We start from the raw sequence: 24,309 nt of genomic DNA on the forward strand, positions 1-24,309 counted from the left end.
GTACTTTAGCATTTGATGTAGAGTGGAAGAGACTGCTTTGACCTGGTGCAACCACGGTCGCCCCAAAAGTAGGTTAAAGGTTGCGGGAACGTCCAAGATATGAAATTCAATGCTGTGTTGCCCTGGACCAACCTTGGTTTGAATTTTAACAGTCCCCATCACTTCTCTGCTGGTATTGTCGTATGCTCTAATCACTTGGGTGGTTGGGACGAAGTCCACGGGCTTCAACCCGATTGCATATGCCGTTCTGGTCGGTCAGACATTAATCGCAGACCCGGTATCAACAAGTACCACCGGTATCCACTTATCTCTACATTCCACAGAAATATAGAGAGGTTTGTTATGACTTATGCCCTCAGGCAGTAGCTCCTTGTCCGAAAAGGTTAATGCCGGGGAACCTCCTCCCGGAAAAACCAGCCCAACCAGCTGTTCAGGCGTGGTGTCTATGGAGAGTTTGGACTTGTCCATAGCAGATAGGACAGCTTCTCTGTGTACTCGTGATGCCATTAGCAGTCCCCAGATGGAGATGTCTGCTTGTATCTTCTTTAATTGTTTCAGCACAGCTTCATCCTCAATCTGCTTCTCCTTCTGTCTCTCCGCTTCTCTATCTTTCCCGGATGCCTCGGGTTGGTCCAGGTGTGGGGGTTTGAAGTACCGCCCACTTCTTGTCATATGGTCAACCTCATCGAGGTACCAAGTATCATCCGGCTGGCCACTTCCCCAGTCTTCATCGGTGTGGGCAAGACACAAGTCGTCATCTTCCCACCACATTCCACTGGCAGCCAACAGACACCTGTCTGGCTCCGGTCCACTCGCACTCTCAGTGCTCTCTGTCCATATGCTCGCAGCATTGTCTGTCTTCGTGCACACAGCACTTTCGGTCCCCTCAGGGCCTTTAGCTTTTCTGATTCTCTCAGCCTCCTCAAACTTTTCTGGTTCTAGCTGCGTCAGTACAGCTGTTTGTTCAACAGTTCCCATATCCGTAATGCCCATGTCCTGAGCAGAATTCTTAACACCGGCGCTCTCCGGTGGTACAACTTGACTTTCGGCCGTTCCGGCCACAACTGATATTTCTGCCCCTGCCGGGCTCTGTTCTGGTTGGGCTTCCCCCACTGCATCCGGTTGATCTTCGAGCCAGCCCGTGGCCTCCTCTGATCCCTCATAATCATACTAGTTAATCGACGCATCTCCCAGTTCCTGGTCCTCGAGAAATTGCAAGTTAGCAAAGTCCTCCTCTACGGCTGTCAGCTCATCTGCCTATAGCCCAGATCTATCCCCCCGGATCATGCATAGTTCTCCTGTCTCTGGCAATTCTACACTTAGCCCAATTCGGCTCGTTGTTAGGATGTACTTGCTCGGATCATAGGCTCCCCCAGTAAAACTCTGCCCAGTCCCTGATTCAGCAATCTCAGTCTCTCCCAAAATCTGCCCTGCCTTGTCTTCGACGGTCACCACCACCGGTTCTGGTTGGATTTTGGAGATGTCCACCATGCACAAGAAATCGGTGCAATCGGGGAGGAACACCTCCGGCTTGGGTAGGTGGGTGGGCGTAATATAGATGCTAGGATCGTAAGATGCGACCCCAGTCTGGATAAAGTTAATTCTTTTGGGAGGAGGAGCTTGGTTATGTGATGGGAGAGGGTTGGTTGTGACATTGGGTTGATCAGGAGGTGCGATCACCTGTTTGTCAATAAGATCTTGGATCTCATGACGCAATCTGTAACAACGGTCGGTGTCATGACCGTGTTGTTGGTGGTACGCACAGTATTTTGACGGGTCGTACGAGGGGGGGGAGTGGATTCGGTAATGGCTTTGGCTCCAGGGGTTTTAAATGATTCTTTCTGATCACTATTCCCAGAACCTTGGTCAGAGGCATATATAGTGGGGTGAAGGTTCTTTGGCCTCGTGGTTGGAATCTGTTGTTTTGTGTGTTGCTTCCGGACGCGCCGGAGAAGGGTGTGGCAGTCATGGGCCTTGGAGGGGGATGGGGAGTGGTGGTGACCATACTAACTTCCGAGGCTCTCGTATTTGCAGCGCCGCTCGGGCCCGCATTGTTGTTACGGTTAAACGTCCTCCTCGGTTGTTCTCTATCATGGTCAAACAGACCTTGTTTCATTGCGCCTTCGATTTGCACCCCCATATCATGTAAATCTGCGAAAGTAGGGAAGGGGACCACAATCATTCTCAGCATCAGTTTTGGGTGGAGATTGCGCACAATCATCCAGATTTGATCTTTGTCTGTGGGCCTTAAAGTCATTGTTGACGCCTTTGCCCTCCATCGGATCACAAAGTCCGAGAAAGATTCCTTGGGCTCTTGCCTTGTCGTTTCAAGATCGCGGGTTGTGATCTCGATCTGAGTGTTGTACGAATATTGCGTGACAAAGGCCTCAGCCATTTCATCCCAATTCTTTTTCACTTCATCTTGTAATCTTGCGTACCAATGAGAGGCCACACCCGACAGGGTTCGGCCGAATAGTGAGAGCTTCTGTGGTCGTGTTAGGCCCATTGGCCGCAAGACATCTGCAAACAATCGGATGTGGACCATGGGGTCGCCGGTCCCGTCAAAACGGTCGATTTGTGGCATTTTGAACCTATCGGGGAGTGTTACGGCCTCCTCGGTATATCCATCTCCGATATCCGGCATGGCCTTGACCCCTTGGGATTTCTTAAAAAGCTTCTCCAGTTTGCTCAACTTCAGAGCTGTGTGATCAACCTCGACCTCGAATGGAGAGTCCGGGTGATTGTATGTATGGACCTTGGACAGTTGTGGGGGAAGCGGGGGCGGAGCTGGCCCCGTTGGAAGATTCGTGTCCTCTTGTACATTTTGGACATGCGGCAGGGTATTCTGGGCATTTGGTGGGGCGTTCTGAACAGTGGGTGCCTGCTCAGGTAACGGAGCCCCTGCCGGAGGAGGAATTTGTTGTGAAGCAGACGCTGTATTCTGTTGTTGCAGCCTGGTGATTAGTTCGGCCTGTTGGGCCATGATCGCGGCCTGCTGTTTGGAAAACTCCGTTTGACGGGTGGCATCATCATGCATCTGTCTCATGCTCTCCTGCATCTGGCGCATTAGAGCCTCCATCCCTGATGTATTCGGTTGATCCATCTGACTGACTGGTATGTCTACTCTTATAGCACTAATCAAGACTTCACCTCTGTTGTCCTCTGACGGGGTAACCCACTGTTCTGACAACCTTTGTTCTGACACACTGCACCTTTTCGGCTTCCTTCTGGTAACAGGGGGTAGAGAATGGAACACTGGCTGTCCGTCGATTAGATCCTCAGATCGGTGGAGTCGACGACCTCGTGTCCACGGTGCTTGGGGAATGCCTATTGGGTTGGAAGCAATCGTGCTAAAACTGACCTAGCAAAAGATAAATAAAGCGAAAAGGAAATAAATAAACAGATAAACGGACAGTACAACAGCTTAAAATAAAATGCAAGACACACAGTCGGACATAATCAACACACAGTCAATAAGCTGAAATACACACTGGCCTCAAACACTGATTATTATCCCTGTATCACTGTTCCCCGAAACAGAATCTGATATCTGCAGATAACTCGTTCGCAAATACTGGCTGATGCCCGCAGGCCTGATACCCATAATACTGAACTGATGCCCGCAGGCCTAATGTTGAAACTCATGTACTAAACTGATGCCCGCAGGCCTGATACTTGGACTCATATACTGATCTGATGCCCGCAGGCCTGATACTGACAATACTGAACTGATGCCCGCAGGCTTGATACCCAAACTCGTATACTGATACATGCATTCCTGTAGAGACGCACTCTAAAGCACATAACAGATAAGTGAGAACCAAAACACCCCTATGTTGGGGTAGGGTTTCCCTGTCTTATTGTGTCAGGAGCTAGGGTTTCATTACGCACACAACGGTTTCAAACAACCTATAAACGGGTAAGCAACCTGTCCTAGTTTGGAATGGTCACTATGGATCCGAATATGCACTAGGTCGAATGGTCAAAGAGGGTGCCCCGGTAAAACCGGGGTTTGTGTTCCCATACTGGCAGAGCCTACAACCGGTCAGCCTTATGGTCATGCCTTGACAAGACAAGCCTCCGGCAAACCGTTCAGGAATAGCAGATGGCAAACACGGTGTCCTAGGCGCACCAATGCAAATGCAATGCAAAGAAACACACAAGTGTAGTCAAAAACAGATATCATGAGTTCAAGTCAAGTTCTCTAATTCCCCAGCGGAGTCACCAGAAACTGTAGACGTCCCCCGAACGCCCCGGGAGGGTTAGCTCCCGTTCTGTTCATTTTGGGGTCACTACAGCTCGGACTCTTAAAATGTCACGGTTCCTAATCTGAACCAAAGAGTCCAAATCCGGCAAATCGTTTTGAGAAACAGATTTTTGAAAAAGTAGTGCCAAACATGGACTGCTTTGCCAGATACAGAGTCGCCACCTAAATATTTTATTTTGGGAAATTTAGGAAACCCTGACTCGGTGCCAAAAGGCCACGTGTCCGTCATCACCAAAATTGCCTCGGCTCGGGAACTTGGGTACGATTGGGGAAGGTCACTTCGTGAGCACCCCCGCTCGCCCGGTCATAGACCGGCCTCTACTAACCATGATATCTATTTTTGAAAACATTGTGAGTTCTTATTCCGGTTATTAGCCTAGGTTACTATGTGATGCGCACAGCATATAAGTATAGACTGAATCGCCTGAATTGGAACAAAACATTTCATGTTTATTTTTGAAAGAGTTTTTGCTACCCGCAGGTAGGCTTGAAACATTTGATGATCTATTCCAATTCAGATAACCCAACCTTCACCCACAGGCATTCAGGCAGTTATATCAGATAAGCACATAGCCTCATGGTAAGCATGCTATTCATGGCAGTCACTCACACGCATGCAAGGATGCTAAAGCATAAAGCTTACCGAGTACTCCAAGCTAAAATAGAAACTTCATTAGAAATCATGCATGATCCTAACTATACGGAAATGCCTAATGCAACACATGCAAAATGCGATTATAACAGGCTCGGCTATTCTAAGATGGCATATGAAATGTTACAACTATCATGTATTCAACTTTGAAATTGAAGGTACAATGCAGTTAGTATGATGCGCCGAGCCCGGTGCATGTAATACAGATGAATGATGCAAGCATGCTGTCATACTGTATGTTAATTTAAATATGCCCTAATCTAACCATCATAAGCGGATAAATAAAAGGGAAGAAAGACGTGGGGTTGGAAGACATACATCACACTCACGCACACTTATTACAGTTATGCCCTCGCGCAGAGGGTCCGAATAAATATACAGTCCAAATATTACAGTCCCCAAATAAAAGAATATTAAGGTCCAAAATATTACAGAATTCTAATTAATTAATGAATTAACTAAGAAAGCAAGTAAAACTGGCGTGCAAGCCAGGGACTGTCTTGCTTCTGGTAGATGATGCATGTCCGGACTGCCTTGCGCGGAAATCCACCGGAATGCCCCAATTAGCCTCTGTTTACACCTGTTCTTGAAATGCGTGCCAAGCCCCAAAAGGTTGCTGATTCTTCGTTTTGCTGCAACAGAGAGCAGGAAAGGGGCATAGCAATGTATTTGCACAGATATATGCATGTCTCGATCCTCGTGCCACCAATCACGCATACCGAGGCATGATGGTCGAGGAGTCGAAATGCACAACTCAATATAGGATGAATGCATATGAAACTACAGCTAAAACCTAACTCCATCATGGATAATCCGGAGTGTCGGCGACTGGGGAATTGAGACACATTCCGTCACTCGGAGTACGAAATGTACCTCGTTTCCCGTGCCCGGGCTAACTCCTATCCCGGATACGATGCGATATGCATGACATGCATGAAATGCAACTAAGATACAATCCTAACATACACAATGCTATGGAAATGACATGCCTCGAAATACGTGCACACGGGCGCGCAAACCGAGAAAATGACAGAATGCGATCTAAGATACAACCTAGTATGCACTATGCTATGAAAATGAGATGCCTCAAAATGCGTGCACACGGGCACGCAAACCGAGATGCCTCAAAATGCGTGCACACAGGCACGTAAACCGAGAAAATGCAGAATATGATGAAAATGAGATGCCTCGAAATGCGTGCACACGGGCACGCAAACCGAGGCGATGATATGTGTCTCGAAATGCGTGCACGCAGGCACGTAAACTGAGGCGATGATATGTGTCTCGAAATGCGTGCACGCAGGCACGCAAACCAAGGCGATGATATGTGCAATGAAAATGAGATGCCTCGAAATGCGTGCACACGGGCACGCAAACCGAGGCAATGGTATGTGTCTCGAAATAGGTGCACGCAGGCACGTAAAACGAGGCGATGACGGAATGTGATGAAATGATACGGAAACATGATATGGGCTTATACCAACATGAGTGAGCCTCAGCCGCACTCACGTAGGATGCCGGCGGATGAAAAAGAGGTGCCTCGAAATGCGTGCACACGGGTACGCAAACCGAGGCGATGACTGAATGTGATGAAATGACATGAAAACATGATATGGGCTTATACCAACATGAGTGAGCCTCAGCCGCACTCACATAGGATGCCGGCGGATGAAAAAGAGGTGCCTCGAAATGCGTGCACACGGGCACGCAAACCGAGGCAATGACGGAATGCGATGAAATGGCATGGAAATGATAAATGGACTTATACCAACATGAGTGAGCCTCAGCCACACTCACATAGGATGCCGGCGGATGAAAAAGAGGTGCCTCAAAATGCGTGCACACGGGCACGCAAACCGAGGCAATGACGGAATGCGATGAAATGGCATGGAAACATGATATGGGCTTATACCAACATGAGTGAGCCTCAGCCACACTCACATAGGATGCCGACGGATAAAAAAGGAGTGCCTCGAAATGCGTGCACACGGGCACGCAAATCGAGGCGATGACAAAATATGATGAAATGGCATAGAAATGACAAATGGGATTATACCAACATGAGTGAGCCTCAGCCACACTCACATAGGATGCCGGCGGATAAAAAAGGAGTGCCTCGAAATGCGTGTACACGGGCACGCAAACCGAGGCGATGCATACGCAATGCAAATGACATGGAAATGACATGCAAACATGCTAATGAAATTTCAGCACTGAAATGTGGGGGAAAACAGCCCCGAAATGAGGCGAAAACACACCCGATGCATGAAAAAGTCCCGAAATGCGAATTTAGGCACCCGAAATGGCCTATAGCTATGCTAAACATGCACAACATGGACATGCAATGCAAAGACAGAAGCTAGACAGTCCCAAAAGATGCACTTTCACAGTTATAAACATGGCCAAACAGCAAGCATAGGTATGGTAAAAATAGCATGCAAGAATAGGGGCCAAAGGAGGGGTAATGAAGCAAGTGATATAAGCAAAATTCAAACTGAAAAATTTCCTTCTACAACACTGAAGAGGGACCAAAAATATGAATATTTACAGTATATGGCAGCCTCAAAATCAGTATACAAACATGATAGAAATATGATGCAAAATTAGGCTCAAAAGTGGCTATAACATGAGGTATGCAAAATAATCACCAAACAGCCAAAGACCCTTAACAAAATATGTAGAATGGACCAAAATAGACACTTTTCCAGAACTGTAAAATGGCCAAAAACAAAAGCATGGTAGGCTAATTAAACATGCAAGAATGGGGAATAAAAGGGGGATATAACATGAAGTGACCTATGGAGACCCCAAACTATGAAAGGACCTAAATGAAACATGAAGTATGGACCAAAATAAGAACTTTTTCAGAACTGTAAAATGGCCAAAAACAAAAGCATGGTAGGCTGCCATTGCATGCAAGAATGGGGAAGAAAAGAGGAGTATAAAGGTAGGTATAACATGGAAATCCCAAATGGTGTTGAGCCCTTCTTAAATGTTTAAGAGGGGCTCAAAATAAGCCTCATATCAGTTTACCACATGCTCGAAAATAAATTACTCATGGGTCAAAAATAGCATGCAAGATTGTGACATACAAGAGGGTCAATGAAGCAAGTGTGTCATGGAGGGCTCAAACAGGGTTGAGCCCTCAATGAAAAGTGAAGATGAACTCAAAATAGGGCCCTTTTCAGTTGGGGCCGGAGCTTGAAATAAAAAGGAAGTGGGGCTTACAAATAAATCAAGAAAAAGGGTCAAAAGGGTAAAAGTGTTACTCACCCTTGAAGACTCAAACTTTTGTTGCTTCTTGGATGAATTTGCAGCTTCTTTAGCCTTCAAGAATCTTTCCTTTTTGCTGGAAATGAGATGGTGGTGGTAGAGCTTGGTGGTGTAGAAGGAATGATGGTTAGGGGCTTAGGGTTTTTTAAAGAATTGAGAAGGATGAAGATGGAGTTGAGTATGGATGCTTGAAGGAGAGTTTTTCTAACCCTTGTAAGTGAGGCCACCAGCTGGTTATAAGGGTTCAAAAGGGGGTGTAAAGGTGGGGGAGAAGGAGAGCAAAACTCCCCCACAAAATATCCCCCGGATACAGATAATATCTGGGGGATATTGCCCCACAGCTGTAAAGTGCACAGTGCAAGGAACACGGCCGGCCTATCACTTTTGTTGGAGGTGGCCGGCCGGCCACACCCCCTAGCCGGCCGGCTAGGGGTCAAAAGGTTCAATGAGATTTTCTGGCCGGCCAGCTACTGGGGAGGTACTCCTATGTGTGTACAACACAACCATGTGGTTGAAATTCCAAGAAAGTGGGTCCAAGGGGTTCAACATTGGCTCGGAAAGAGGGGGTCAAAAGGGTCAAGTTGAATTACTGGCCGGCCATGAACTTTTAGGAGCCTCCCATGCGTGTAGATCACAGATATGTGGTTGAAAGTTCAAGAAAAAAGGTCCAAAGGGTTCAACATTAGCCCGGAAGAAAGGGGCCAAAAGGGTCAGGTAACCTTAATGGCCGGCCATGAACTTTTAGGGGCCTCTCATGTGTGTAGATCACAGATATGTGGTTGAAAGTTGGCAACACTAACTCCAAGGTGTTCAACATTAGCCCGGAAGTTTGAAAAATGGGCGCCGGGAGGCTCCGGAGGAGAGATAACTGGTTGCTGCAACAATTGATGGCCTCCCACCCTTCAGTGACCTTCCCTGTGATAAAATAGAGGTACCTGCCCAAAAATGAACGAAAATCGTTGCAAAACGAATGTTCGGGAGCCAAAACACGCAGTTCGGGATCCCGAAAATGGGCTGTTAAGCACCGAAAGTGGCATTCGGCCACGAAGTGGGTTTCTCAGACCCCAGTGTCCCTCAAAAGGGAGCAAATAAGATGTATGCCAAAAATCAGAGCAATAGGAGATGGTTAAGTGGTCCCGAACCGAGGCACACGGCCAACGGTCCCGAAAACCGGGAACCGGACTCCGAAATGGGCAAAATGGCCTACGGCCACCAAATGTAGCCTACGGACATTGAGAGACGGTCTACGGGACCTCTCTCTCCCCTCAGGAAAAGAAATAGAGAAAATCGAGTTTGGTTCGCAAACCGAGACAAGGCACAGAAGAGGGTTCGGAAGTCTGGAGGCAGGGCTCACGGCCGCGACTCTGAGACTTCTGAACAAGCACGATATGCAACATCACCAAGCGCTCAATCGGTGACGTCTGAGTCTTAAGGTCGGTCAAAAATGGGGTGTCTACAGTCGGGATAGGGAGGAGGCCATATTGGCGGTCCATGTTGTTCAAAAGCGCAATAAGGTTAGTAAGAGTTGGAGACGGTTGAGGTCTCTGTCACAGGCACAGTTTTCACCTCAAACTACATTTTTTTCTTTGAACTCGTCCTTTAGGAGGTCCAATCAGACCCAGATTTCTTCGAATCAGTCACATAATAAGAGGCCACCTACTTGCTCTAGGTGTAATCTGTTGGGCCATATTAGGCGTTGTTGTCCTTAACGAGGACAAAGCCAGTTTTAGTAGCCCAGGCAAGGGCAAATAAATGCATAGGAGAGTAGTGGAGTATTTAGCGAATTTGTTTCCTTGTTATGTGACAGATGTGTTGTTGGATATGAGGGCATCATACCTACTTATTGTTAGCCTGTTTGTTTATAAATTCCAACGATTTGGGCATGTAATGAATTATGTATTACTTTTACTTGAGAAGCCATTGTTAGAATGGATGATCCTAATATTGTTGTATAATTGGCTATCGTCTCATGAGTTGACTATGCATGGGCCTGTGAGCCTCTTTTGATTTAAAGTTGTTTCTTGGGAGTGAGATAATTATGTGTAGTTGTGACTAGCTTTGGGGTATCTCGGGAGCGGTACTATTTTATCTTTAGGTAAGTGTGATTAGGGTGACATGATTCATTTCCCATGAGTATTAGGGACTTATTGATAAAGTGCTAGCAATGTTCTTTGGTGAGTGTGATGTTTATTCTAGATATCTTTGTATGCTCGGTGCGTGTGTTTAGCAAGCTCGTTGTTAACCTTGTCGGTCTTCTTGTGGGTGATGCGAGGTGTTTAATTGCCTTATAAGCATGAACATATAATGAGTTGTCTTAGGAATGAGAATTGTGTAATAAGTCTCTAAGAGGAATGTTAGGAGAGTGCTACCATAGTGTGCTTGGTCTCGAAGAGTCTTCCTCATACTCAAAGGAGGTGCAAGAAGGTGTGTTGAAACCTAAGTACAGATGAGCAGTGTCAGGTGAATATCGGTGTTAGACGCCAGACGTTGAGGATTGTTGAGTTGGTTGGTTGGTATCCGAAATTGATGGAGATGTAGTCATCTCGGGAGTTGCCTTAGTTTGAGTAAGAGGTCATAAAGGTGAGGAGTGCCTTGGGTTACACTTGAGAACGTTGAGTCTCGCTTATGTGAGTGTGACATACTATGTGTTGTTTTATTTGTGTGAAAATCCCTTGAGTTGAGGTAATATGGTGGAACTGTGATTTTGTTAGCGCACTTGCTCAATTGTATGATTGATAAATTGTGATGGTGGTTGTGGAGCGATGAAACTCCCATTTTTTTTTTAGTTGTATGTGCACAATCTTTTATTAGCATGGTTGTTAATTCTATGAATTGTTATTATAAAATATATATATATATATATAATGATTGAGTTGTGACATCACCATAGTAGTGATGGGTATTGTTGGGTGACAGTGAGGTTCACCGGTTATCATGTTAAGGAAAAGAGTTTCTTGGTATTATAGTCTTAAATGGCAATGTTGAGATTGAAAATATCGTTATTGTAAACACACTTGTTTTTTTTTGGAAAACACATACAAAACTAATGAATTGTACTAAAAAATGGAGAAAAATCATTTTATTGTACTCAGTGTGAGTTTGGGCTCCCTTTTGAGAAAATTTAGTATGTGAGAAAAGAAAATTTTCAAAGGAAATGAGGCAAAAAAATTTTTTTTTTTAACATAAGACGTGTGATCAATTCCTTTATTTGTAATGTTGCATAATGAACTAAGCTTGAACAAGTAGTTTGTAGTTGTGCACTTGTTCTTGGTCAAGTAATGATGTGAATGTCGGATACTTGTTTCGTTTTGTGTATCTAGTTCAAGGTAGATTGTTATCGTTAAAGCTTGTTGTGCTGGGGAGTCATCCTCATGGGCCTCTTTTCGTGAGTGTAACTCATATATATATATATATATATATATTTGTGAGAACTAATTGACAGCCTTAGTGGCGTGAGTGTGAGATCATCCTTAAGTTGAGTTATTGACTTACCAATAGTCTTTTCATGATGTGTGTAACAGAGGAAAGATTGTAAATGGGGTGTGTGAGTTTTTGTGATCGAATTTTGTCTCGTAAAAACCTGACAAGTCTTGTGGGTTGTCGAAAAGTTCATGACTAAACCTTTTCATTCTATTTAACCAAACTCTCTTGGATCATAGTGGAGGAGTCGATGACGATTTATTATATCTTGTTCACGTTACCCTTGGTAGTCAAGTGCCTTTGGAGCATCGAGATGGGCTTCAGGAGGCTATTTTGTATGTTGGCTTACAACTTGAGTTGGCACTTGTCATCCTTTATTTTCAGATTTTGTTTGAATCTTAGAGTGACTTCAATTTCAGGGGCGAAATTTCCTAAGAGAGGGAGGTTGTAGTGTCTCGGGTCTTAATCCCAACTTGTTTATGTTAAGTGGTAACCGTCACTCTATACTTACATTTTTTTTTCGAGATTTTTGAAAAGTTATGGGTTGCATTTGACTTTTTAGTTAATATAATTGAGGCCTCCTCCTCATTGTTTGGAGCCTTGATTGATGAGTTAACTTGTTAGTTGGATAAGATTAGACCAAGAATGCTAGATTCAAATATTTGTTTTGAATAGTGTTCACTTTTTTGCCTTTTTCTTTCTCTACATTTTGAAGCTTGATATGAGGCTTACATTGTTGGAAAACTTATTTCCGAGGTTTCAATTTAGACACAAATTGACCATATTCCATTTCCAAATGAGAGAGATACGCTTGTTTGAAGTCACCCAACAAAAGTTGTCTGGTCAAATCCGTACAAGCAGAAATTTGAATTCTACACAAGCAGATTTCGCAAGAAAGCCATTTTTTCCCTAAGTTGATTTGCACAAGCAGTTTTAAAATCCACACAAGCGGATTTTGCGCATCCAGACATCAATTTATTTGTTTTTTTACTCAAATCAGATCCTTCTCTCTTTTTGACCATTTCTCATCACACACTCTCTCTCTTTTTCTCTCTCTCTCTCTAACTTCTCTTTTCTCTCCCTTCTCGTTAAACTCTCACCAAATTTCATATTTTCTTCGATCTACAAAGATCAAACGAGATTTTGATCCTAGTTCCTTATACAAAAATGACGAGCGTCTCGAGGCCTAGGTTTTGACTGGTGGAGATCAAATTCTGGTGAAGTTGATTTTTAGAGTTTTTTTCTCTTCTCTCTTTGAGATAGGGATTGCTTTGCTCCTTTTCAATACCTCATATAGATATATGTGTGGTAGTTTTTATTGCATTAAAAACTTGATTTGTTGGGTATTTTGGAAAAGCATGTGATGAGGGTTAGGATTCTATGATCTGGAGTTAAATCTTGTGTTTTGTTATGAATATATGAGATTGTAATGTTTGAGGAACATATTTAAAAGGATTGGAGTAAAAAGCCCTAATTAATTGTTTATGGGTTATGAGAAAGAGGAGAAAATTGGTGATTTTATTTTATTTGAACCATATGGGGTATTATGTATTAAAAATGTGAAAATAGGTTATATAAGACAATAAAGAAACTCAAGTTCTAAAGTTTGAAACCAAAGCCTTTTGCTGAAGAAATTAAACGGTTTGCATAGCGTAACAATTCATCATCGAGCGATCAACTTAAGGCTCCCAAGTCTTAAGGGCGGTCAAAATAGGGTGTCTACAGGTATTCGTTTATCACACAATACCCCATACGCACTTCTCTATTTAAGCCATCCCCCCTTAATCCTATGGGCCACATCTGCATCAATCTCCCCCGCCGTTGTGATAATCGATCTTAAATAACGAAAATATTCACTCTTAGGCAGTTCTTTATTCTTAATCTTCACTTCTCCTCTGCTTTCGTTGTTGCTGTTACTAAATTTACACTCCATGTACTTTTTCTTTGTTCTTCTTATCTGGAATCCTTTAGATTCAAGTGTTTTTCTCCAAATTTCCAACTTTGTATTAACTCCTTCTCTAGTCTCATCCATTAACACAATATCATTTGCAAAAAGCATACACCATGGCACGTCATCCTGAATATTTCTCGTCAACTCATCCATAACTAAAGCAAAAAGATAAGGACTTAAGGTAGATCCTTGGTGTAACTCTACAGTGATAGGAAATTCATTTGTCTCTCTAGTAGGCGATCTAATAGCGGTCACCACCCCTTCATACATGTCCCTAATCACATCAATGTTACATTTTGTCACTCATTTCTTCTCTAACACCTACCATATTATATCCCCGAGGCACTCTATCATATGCTTTCTCAAGGTCGATAAACACCATATGAATGTCTCTTTTCTTTTCTCTATACTTTTCTTTTACTCTCCTCCAAAGATAGATTTCTTCCATTGTTGACTTGCCAGGCATAAACCCAAATTGATTCTCTGACACCTCTATTATATCTCGCAATCGGCGTTCCATCACCCTCTCCCACACTTTCATTATATGACACATTAGCTTGATTCCCCTATAGTTGTTGCAATTTTTGACATCTCATTTATTCTTATAGATTGGCACTAAAATACTCTTCCTCCACTCATCTGGCATGTTCCTAGTCAATAAAATTTTGCTAAACAACCTACTCTAGCAAGAAACCCCCTTTTTACCCAAGCAGTTCCAAGCTTCAATAGGGATATCATCAGGTTCTGAAGCCTTATTTGATTTCATCTTCTTAAGTGTAATATCCACTTCAAAGTTCCTAATCCTGTGATAGAACCTATAGACTTGGTTTATTGTATTGCTAGCTATTTCTTTCCCTTATTGACGTACCTCCATATTCCTCATTTAATAGTTTCTCAAAATAGTTCTTCTAGCTCTCCTTATTCTCTTCATCTTTCACCAATACCTTAGAATCCTCACTCTTGATGCATTTAACTTTATTAAAATCTCTTGTTTTCCTCTCCTGTATCTTAGCAAGTTTCTATACCATCTTCCCTCTCTTCTTACTATCTAGTCTAGTGTATAGGTCATCATAAGCTTTCAACTTAGCCTCTTTCGCTACTTTCTTGACCTCCTTATTAGCGAATTTATAACTCTTAAGGTTTTCCTCAATTCTATCCTTCTACCACTTTTTAAAACACTCTTTTTTTTTCTTTTTTTTTTTTTTTTGCGTTAACTACCGCTTGAGCCTCTTCCCTCTACCACCAAGTTTCCCTAGAGTTGGGTCCCGTTCCTTTTGACTCTTCAAGCACTTCCCTTGAGATTCTTCTCATATAATTGGACATCGAGTTCCATATACTGTTAGCATCATCTTCCAAGTCTCAAGTACCTTTCTTATCCATTCTATTCATAAATATTTCTAATTTATCCCCATTTAGGTCTCACCATCTCGTCCTACGATGCCCACCATCTTTCCTAGCTTGGTATTTCCCTTTGAAACATAAATCTAGTACCAAAAACGTATGTTGAGAGGCTAGACTCTTTCCAGGAATCACCTTACAATCACAACACTCCAATATAACACTCTAAAAAAATTCCTTAGTGTAGCATTCTAATGTAACATGCAAAAAAACTCCTTGGTGTACTTTTCCTAAACGTAGCACTCCAATCTAACATTCCAAAAAAAAAAAAAAAAGGATATGGGATTCTTCAAACCATTCCAAAAGGAGTACAAAAATTTCTTAGTAAGCTTTGAGCAAATGTGTAATTTCAAATGATGACTGTTACATTTAGAAAAATTACATTAAGAAATTTTTTAGTACTTTTGTGTGTTACATTGGAGTATTACGTTTGGGATTACATTGATTGGAGTGTTAAGGTCGGAAAAAGTATAACAAGGAGTTTTGTGTGTGTTATATTGGAGCGTTACATTTGGAAAAAGTACACTAATGAGTTTTTTTGGAGTGTCACATTGTTATGTTTGGGAAAAGTGCACCAAAATTTTTTTTAGTGTTTTACATTGGATGTTACGTTAGTATTACATTAGAGTGTTACGTTATTAGAGCATTACATTTTTTTTTTTTTTTTTTGTAATGTGGGATTTGTCTATTAGGAAAAATCTGAAACTTCTATAATACAAATTGCTCAAATGTGTAATGTTACATTTAGAAAAACCCACTTTTATCCTAAGAAAATTAAATCCAAACATGTAAGTGATTACCTTTTTGTGTAATTTTCACTTTAATAGGATTTTTGGGTTCATAAGAAAAAAGAGAAGATTAAACCGTTCACAATATCACATTTTAGGATTTATTAGTGATTCACCCTTAAATTTATCGCAATCAATTTTCTTTTTGGGAAAATTATTGGAAAATTCCATTTGGGAAAGTTTTAATCTAAGGAGTCCTACTTGTTTTCTAATACACTTGTAAGTCCTATTTTTTGGCAATATGATCCATAAGATCCCATTTGCTAAGTGTGAAATGGATAGTGACTTTTTTACCCTTTCTTCGTGGTGTGTAATGTTTTAGACAGGAATATTTAAATTCCATTGATTATGTTGGAACCAATCACATATTTCGCATTGCAGTGTCAACACTTACAAACAACCATTGTGTTACTGCGGTTTAGCAGCAATCATTGTGTTATTTTGTTGGATTTGTATTTTATACCATGAATGATACGTTCGTACACTCACAACAAATGGCTACCACTATTGGAAAATAATAGTTTTTTGGTGACTTTAATGCAATATTAAAGTGGGTTTAAATTCTGTGTAGTGAAATCTTTACACCACAAAAAGAATGACCAAAAGATTTGAATAAGAAATTGACTCATTAAGTTGGCCTCATGAAAGAGGTGTTGGGAAATGTGTTAAACCTTCTATCCCACATTGATTGTAGAGGAGAGCATTGATGGGTATTTAAATCCCACTTTTTCCCTAATGGTGTGAGCCCTTTGGGGCATCCAAATTTTTTGAAGGAATAGAGTTATGGATGCTTCAAGGATGGACTTGGGCCAAGACTATAGAGCAAGTTGGTTATGCAAAAATTGCCACACACGCGCGCGCTGCCCTCCCGCCTAGGCCGAGTCTGGGATCCGACGGTCACAGATCTTGTATCATGGGCTTGAGGCTTGTTGGACTAGATTGAGTGTGGGGGTTATCTTAATCTGTGGGCTACAGGAATATACACACAAAACACATGTGTATAATAGAGTTGGTAACTCCTTTATTCATGATGGATTTTAATCCATCAGTTTGTAGAAATTAAAACTTGCATTTGTTGTAGGGGAGCCTCTTTATCTCTCTCTCCTTGTGTATAAAAGGATACCTTTCTCCTTCAGTTTCACCACCAAAAAGTTTGCTCTCTTTGTGTTCCATAATTTTTCCTCCAGTTTTAATATTCTTCCTAGTGAGAGAGTGATGCCTGAGTTCTGTTCGCCAAAACTACACCGTAGGTGCTTCGCTGTAGCTGGTCCAATCGTCATATTTTGGGAGACAGACGTCGACCAACCTCCAGCACCCTAATCAGTAAGGCGGCGAATTTGTTTGAAGGACACTGTCTATTGCAGGATTCAGTTTACTTCTTTTATGCCATTTTATTTTATTTTGTATTCCTATCAATCTTGTAATTTTAAGCATGCGGTTTTCCTCCTTGAAATGTAGATTGGTAATTATGAATCTATTTATTTTATTTTAGTACACAATATTAACAACAATCTTAAAACAGAGGCCCTTTTATATAAATTAAATGTCTAAAACTGAAACTTAAAAAAAACAGCACTGTATGGCAATAAATTTGAATTGCTATCATGTAATAGGAAATACTACACATGGACTTGAACTCTATAGCCATCAACATACAATTATATTTTTTCGAAAACAGTAGCAGCCTGTAAAGAAATATATTTTATATTATATTAGAGGTCTATGAATAAAACGTATCCTTATTAATTCACTTCAGGTTGTTGCATGTGTGAATATTTCGTAATAATACAACACAATATATATTTATATGTATGTTACTGTTTTATTTCTGGGACTACTTTATAGCTTCCGTTTCAATGATATGAAAGGGCATGTTTAGAGATTGAATTGATTTTTATGGATAGGCTATTGTTCCATTTTATTTCAATTAATTGCAAATTCATGCTTCTGCTTATATGCTTGCACATAGAAATATTTTCATGCCTCTTGCACAGGTTCATTAGAAAATTAATATATTTTGTGTGCCATCAAAACATATTCATGTTTGTACACTTTAGTGTAAGCCACGTTGATATTTCAAGATAACACTGTTTGATTTGTATATAGAAATTGCATGTTCTAGTGTTAGGAAATCAATATTATTTTTCATGAGATGTTAATACAGTTGCATGCTATTTGGTTCTAGTATAATTTTGATGTTATAAACATTATTCCTAGTCTACTGCCATGATTTGAATGCTCCTTTATTTTATAGTTTCGTAAAGTAATTTGCATGTTCTAATTTTTCTAGATTTATATGTATGATCTTATTGCTAAAAGAATTTACATGTTATTTACTAGAAACAAGTTCAGTATATGATTATTGTTTTGTAAAAATTTAATGTAACTCTAGCCTATTAAATTTTTAATTTAAGTATTTGGAGTTATAAAATTTTTGTAACGTATTTATATTTATTTGCATGTTTATTGTGTAATAATATATATAACTGATAGCTATTAACTTTTAATTTAATTTTTAGGGTTATAGGTTTGTTGTTGTAACTCATCTAGCATTTTAATTCAATAGTTAATTTTTCTATTACCTAGTCTGCTGGAAGGTTTAAATCGGTTTATTGCTTTTACGGTTTTTCTCAATTATTTGCTTTGTATTTTGTTGTAGTTTTTTGCTAACTTTCTTTACAAGAATACCTATGCAAAAGGAAATGAGAAAAAATACAAATCCAAATGAATAGAAATTTGGGCTTGCAATAAAAAAAATTTAGACTACTAACATTTTTTGTTGGACAGAAATACTTAAGCGTGAAAAAGATTTTGGACCAAATAAAATCCTTATGGATTGGTTACTTTCTTTATAATTGAAGCAATTTTTTGCTTGGACTTTAGTAGTGGTTTTTTACCAATATATAAAAGCAAGTTTTATTTTCTTGTAATTGTTGTAGCAATTGTTTTAAATTGCATGCAAGTTTGTAATTTGGTTTGGTTTTAATCTAGTTTATCTCCTGGAAAATTTAATTCTCAAAATTGTTTTCTATGAATCAGGAATCAACATGCTCTTGAAAGTTTTGTCTAAGGTTAGCTGGGTTTTAAAAAGCACCAGTGTGACCCCCCCCAGTCTTCCTATAAACATTCCTAATCATGTTCGATTCTAGGTTAAGTGGTGAGACTAGTTGTGAATTAAATTTCCGACTCCGGGATTTTCTAGTGTTAAGTTTGATTTCTGGAAACACAGAATGATGAATTCTGTTGTATTTTTCAGAAATGGCAACTATAAAATTTTTTTTTTTTATATCCCAAATACTATTCATTTGATTTAGTACTTTTTTTTTTTTTTTTTTGCAATACCTTTCGCATAGGTATTCCTGTAAAGAAAGTTAACAGAAAAACACAAGAAAATACAAACCAAATAATCGAAAAACCTATAAAAGCAATAAATTGATTTAAAGGGCTAGGACCGCAAAGTCCTTTGGTCTAGACTTTTTAACTTATATGTTAGAAGGAGAACCTCAAACTTTCTATGAAGCTGTGACTTCACCTAAAAGTCCTTTATGGAAAGAAGCAATTAAGAGTGAGATTGACTCCATCTTACAGAACCATACTTAGAAGTTGGTTGATCTGCCCCCAGACAATAAGGCCTTGGAGAGTAAGTGGATCTTTAGAAGAAAGATGAAAGTTGATGGATCAATTGATAATTATAAAGCTAGACTAGTTATCAAAGAATACAAGCAGCGAGAAGGCTTAGATTACTTTGATATGTATTCACTTGTGACAAGGATTACATCTATTCGCATGGTGATTGTGATAGTAGCTTTATGTGATCTGGAAATACATCAGACGGATGTAACGTCAGCTTTCTTAAATGGAGATTTAGATGAATAAATCTACATAAAGTGACCCGAGGGGTTTTCAACTCCAGGACAAAATAAGAAAGTCTGTAAGCTTGCACTACTACAAAAACAGATAAAGACCACACTTTTTTGTGTGATGTTTGTTATTTAATCACACCTTTTAAGTTTTATTGAAGTGTGATCTTTGGGAGTGTGATTAAAAATGGTCATTTTTAATCACACCTTTTAAGTGTGATTAAAAACATTTAGATCACACCTTTTAAGTGTGATTAAAAACTAATAAAACCTGTGATAATAAACTTTAGATCACACCTTTTAAGTGTGATTAATAACATTTAGATCACATCTTTTAAGTGTGATTAAAAACTAATAAAACCTGTGATAATAAACTTTAGATCACATCTTTTAAGTGTGATTAAAAACATTTAGATCACATCTTTTAAGTGTGATTAAAAACTAATAAAACCTATGATAATAAACTTTAGATCACATCTTTTAAGTGTGATTAATTACTAAAAAGATTCGACATAATTGAAGAATAATCAATATTATTTTTGTACGCGCATTTCAAGAATGTAATACACACTATATATGATACTTTGAATCATAACCATATATTCAATGGAATCGCGCCATATATTTCATAAATGAAAGTTAAATATGTTCAAAAGTATATACAAAGGAATTAAATAAAAAAATTTAAACTGTGCTTACATATATTAAAAAATAAAAATAAAAAAAACTTGAAAAATTAAGTCCTTGAATTCTTTGATCATATTTTGCATCTCTCCAAGAAATTTCTAACCTGAAAAATAAAAACACAAATTAATTCAACAACTCGGATGAAAAGCCACACCAAACTAAATTAAATAAATTAAATTAAATTAATGATTGACTTACAATGACAAAGAGATCCCAACAAATGTCAAATATAGTCGGATTATTATAGGGCAGCCACATAAAATCGGGCAAATGAAGTCACTATCTAAAACTTTCGTAACAGATTAAAGAAGCATGAAGCTTAAATATACTTCATTTGACTTTGCATTTGCAATTCCCATGAAGGGCTGCTAAAAGGGTTAATTATGTAATGATGCCCCTAGAAACCACCAATCCATCAAATAATATAAACCTTTACTTATAGTAAAACGAATACTAATAAGCTGAGAAAAGATTTCAATCTGCATAACCTGCCCAAGATTTGATGATCAAATTTACCCACCCAGAAACAAAACCATCATCCTGGTGATCAAACCAATAGGGAAACAAATCTAATCATCATCTGATTCTCTCGAGCAACTTTCTTAAGAATAAAATCTTTGCACGTCTCACAAATATTAAAATGCACAAAGTAATCGTTTGGTGTTTTTCATACAATTAGTCATGATGCGAAACAAGGATGGATCCACATCTCCAAAAATTTGAAAAATATCAAATATTATACTGAAAATTTTAAAATAATTTAAAATTATAAGGCCCCAAACATACTTTCGCACCCTAATCCATGATCCGTCCATGATGCAAAAGCCAGAAATATTGCATAATATTCTAAAAGACAGAGCATTTAAGAATAAATAGAACAATGTAAAGATAAACAAACAAGATGGTTGGATTTAAAGAGAATGATCAGATAGAGCTAATACAAATGCCATCATATAGGCGATCAAACCAATAAGGAAATAAAATCATGATCATCATCTCATTCTCATGCCAACATCAGATTTCCCTCATCCAAAATCTATTATAAAACAAACAAACAGTTGTATCAATTAAAGTAGGAAACATAAAAAATAATATCTTTCACTAAATTAATTCATAATATAGTGAAATTATAAAGTTGAAATCTTTGTATGAAAGACATCGCCGTTCTGAGTTTCAGCTTTAGAAACTGATCATTTAAGATGTGAGAAAGAAAGAGGACATACCCTAAGTTGTCGAAAGGGCGAAGAAGGTGTGGAGTGACAGCGGACCTAGTTGCAGAAATAAGAAGAGTTTAGGGTTTGTGTGAACTAGGTCAAAGTAAGATGTATTTATAACCGATTACTAGGAACGATTGTAAACCCTAAATCTAAGGTGCCATTTGTTTTTAGCATTAGAGTGGATGAGATTAATAATATGAGGAGATTTACAGTGAGAGAATTAAAAAGGTGTGATTAAAAAATATATAAATAATCACACTTTAATTAGAATGTGTAATTAAAAAATATATATATAATCACACTTACTTAAAAAGTGTTATTAAAAAGTAGTAGTGTATATATAATCACACTTTAATTAAAAAGGTGTGATTAAAAAATATATAAATAATCACACTTTAATTAGAATGTGTTATTAAAATATATATATATAATCACACTTACTTAAAAAGTGTGATTAAAAAGTAGTAATGTATATATAATCACACTTTAATTAAAATGTGTGATTAAAAAATATATAAACAATCACACTTTAATTAGAATGTGTGATTAAAAAATATATATATAACCACACTTGTTTAAAAAGTGTGATTAAAAAGTAGTAGTGTATATATAATCACACTTTTAATTAGAATGTGTGATTAAAAAAATATATATATAATCACACTTAATTGAAAAGTGACATAAAAAATAAATATTATCACACTCAATCAAATTAAGTGTGATTAAAATATCAATCTAATTTTTTTTATCACATTTCCAATAAAAGCGAGATCTTTTTTTTTTTGTCAAAGTGTGATCTTTAACTATTTTTGTAGTAGTGTTGTCAAATCATTGTATGGTTTGAAGCAAACTTCTAAACAATGGTATGAGAAGTTTGACAATGCTATATTGTCGAATGGGTTCAAAATCAATGAGTGTGACAAGTGCTTATATATCAAAGACATTGACAGAGATTATGTCATTTTGTGTCTATATGTTGATGACATAATCATTGTTGGTAGTGATGGTGAGATGATTAGAACTACCAAGAGATTGTTAAACTCTAAGTTTTACATAAAAGTTATGAGCCTTACAGATGTAATTCTAGGTGTTAAGATTACCAAAACATTTGATGGTATTGTACTTTCTCAATCTCACTATATTGAGAAAATACTTGAGAAATTTGGTAAATCAGATACAAGTGTGTCTAGGACACCACTAGACTTGAGTCTACACTTGACCAAGAATAATGGAGAGAGTGTCTCTCAACTAAAATATTCTCGAGTCATTAGGAGTTGATGTATTTAATTTGTTGTACAATGCCTAATATACCTTACTCAGTTAGCAAGCTTAGTAGATACACGAGCAATATTTAATTTGTTGTACAAGGCCTGATATAGCCTACTCAGTTATCTCCGTTTCACCCAGGATAATGAGCTGTATTACATCAGATATCTAGCAGTAATAGAAGGCAATCACGATGCAAATTGGATATCTGATGTTAGGGATTTGAAATCCACTAGTGGTTATGTGTTCACCCTTTGAGGGGCAACCGTGTCATGGAAATCTTTCAAGCAAACGTGTATCTCATGATCAACGATAGAATCGGAGTTTTATAGCATTGGATAAAGCAACAGAAGAGGTGGAATGGCTTCACCAATTTGTTGAATATATTTCACGTCGGTTGAAACCTATGCCAGCCATTTGTATTCATTGTGACAGCCAATCGACTATTGGATAGGCACAGAGTAATATGTATAATAGAAAGTTTAGACATAATTCCATACAACAACTACTCTCTAACGAAGCTGTCACTTTAGACTGTGTGAAGTCTATGGACAACATTGCGGATCTGCTAACTAAAGAGTTAAATCGATTGTTAGTAGAGAAGTTGTCAGAAGGAATGGGTTTAAGGCCTTTAGTGTGAGGTGTTACCAGAATGGAAACCCAACCTAGTTGACTGGAGATCCCAAGATCTAGGTTCAATGGGACAACCTAATTGTGTGTAACGGTGGTATGTCACTGAGGAGGTTAAACCTCTAATCATTCCTTATATCAGTGATACCTACAAGTGTGGAGGTTAAGCTGAGCTGTAAATGACTCTAGTGTATTGAGCTGTTGAGCTGAGTATAGCAGGATACTCAAGTAGAGTCATCTATGTGAGTGTGAAGTAGGGCCGCTTCTATAAGAATTGAAAAGGCCGAATTCTTTAAACCACTCACTGAACCAAGCTAGTGTTTCAACCGGATACAATAGTGAGAACGGAACAATGGTTAGAGTAATTCTTATGTGAGGTATGTTGTTTTGGTTTACATAAACAGCAGAATAGTTCCAGACTTCGTGTTCACTAGGTAGCCAGTAAATCTGATAGACTTCACTATGAGAGGTTTAAAGCCAAAAGCTAACATTTCTAATGCAGGGGTTATCCCGTTTCACTCTCTCTCTGAGTCATTGTTGTTAAGCGTTGTCCGTTTGTAGTTATTCGGTCAATTTTTATTCATGTGAGGGATTGTTGGAAAATATACTTTGCTTGGTTTGAGTTTTCTAAAAACACTTTCCAAAAAATTCGACTTTTTTGTTTTTCGTATTTTTTTTACTGAATTTTTTTAATATTTGAATTAATTTTTTTAATTTTTAGAGACACCTAACATAAATACACTTAAAAAGTATAATTTTTGTGAAAAAAAATCTTTAAAAAATTCACTAAATGCCACCAAAAAAAAAATTCAGTACATTTTTCGTATTTTTGTGTACTTATTAATTTTTTAAAATATATTTTCACAAATATTTTACTTTTTAAACACATCTAAGTAAGAT

The 24,309-nt window shown here is 38.8% G+C and overlaps 1 long non-coding RNA gene, 1 other non-coding gene and 1 pseudogene across 2 annotated transcripts; all 3 read right to left on the reverse strand.

Moving 5' to 3' along the window:
• Window positions 1-20,186: 20,186 nt before the first annotated feature.
• Window positions 20,187-21,585, reverse strand: LOC145796560 (uncharacterized). The gene is made up of 2 exons (XR_014337038.1): window positions 21,520-21,585; window positions 20,187-20,399 (listed from the first exon to the last, which is right to left on the reverse strand). It is a non-coding gene; the product is annotated as an uncharacterized LOC145796560 (long non-coding RNA).
• LOC114299112 (small nucleolar RNA Z102/R77) lies at window positions 20,797-20,883 on the reverse strand. The gene has a single exon (XR_003642219.2). It is a non-coding gene; the product is annotated as a small nucleolar RNA Z102/R77 (small nucleolar RNA).
• LOC114299111 (small nucleolar RNA Z102/R77) lies at window positions 21,215-21,299 on the reverse strand (annotated as a pseudogene).
• Window positions 21,586-24,309: the final 2,724 nt, after the last annotated feature.

The sequence above is a fragment of the Camellia sinensis genome, chromosome 8, assembly GCF_055761805.1.
Source record: "Camellia sinensis isolate YWXY chromosome 8, ASM5576180v1, whole genome shotgun sequence".
Classification (NCBI taxonomy): Eukaryota; Viridiplantae; Streptophyta; class Magnoliopsida; order Ericales; family Theaceae; genus Camellia; species Camellia sinensis.